Raw genomic sequence first — 667 nt, 5'->3', positions numbered from 1 at the left:
GTTTTGCTAAGATTGTGGCTCCATTAACACAACTTACCAGAAAAGATCAACCGTTCGCATGGACGGAGAAGTGTGAGGAAAATTTTCAGTTACTAAAGAGAAAATTGACGACCTCACCAGTATTGGTGCTACCACAATCAGATGAACCCTATGAAGTTTATTATGATGCATCTCACCAGGGATTGGGATGTGTTCTGATGCAACACAAGAAAGTTGTAGCTTATGCCTCAAGGAAATTGAAGATTCATGAGAGGAACTATCCTACTCATGATTTGGAGCTTGCTGCTGTTGTTTTTGCATTGAAGATCTGGAGGCACTATTTATATGGGTGCACGTTCACAGTGTTCAGTGACCATAAAAGTTTGAAATATTTGTTTGATCAGAAGGAATTGAACATGCGCCAGAGACGATGGATGGAGACTCTCAAGGATTTTGATTTCACACTGCAGTACCACCCTGGGAAGGCCAATGTAGTGGCTGATGCGTTGAGCAGAAGAAGTGTATCAGTGTCTTCAATAATTATGGCTAGACAACAAGAGTTGTGGGAAGATTTTAGAGACCTACACTTGAACGTAGAGTTTGCACCGGGAATTTTGAAATTCAGAATGATTAAAATCTCGAGTGGACTACTTGAAGACATTGCGAATTCTCAGGATGACGTCTTAAT

This window comes from Cicer arietinum, chromosome 6 (assembly GCF_000331145.2).
Source record: "Cicer arietinum cultivar CDC Frontier isolate Library 1 chromosome 6, Cicar.CDCFrontier_v2.0, whole genome shotgun sequence".
NCBI lineage: Eukaryota > Viridiplantae > Streptophyta > Magnoliopsida > Fabales > Fabaceae > Cicer > Cicer arietinum.
This window is presented reverse-complemented; position numbering follows the sequence as displayed.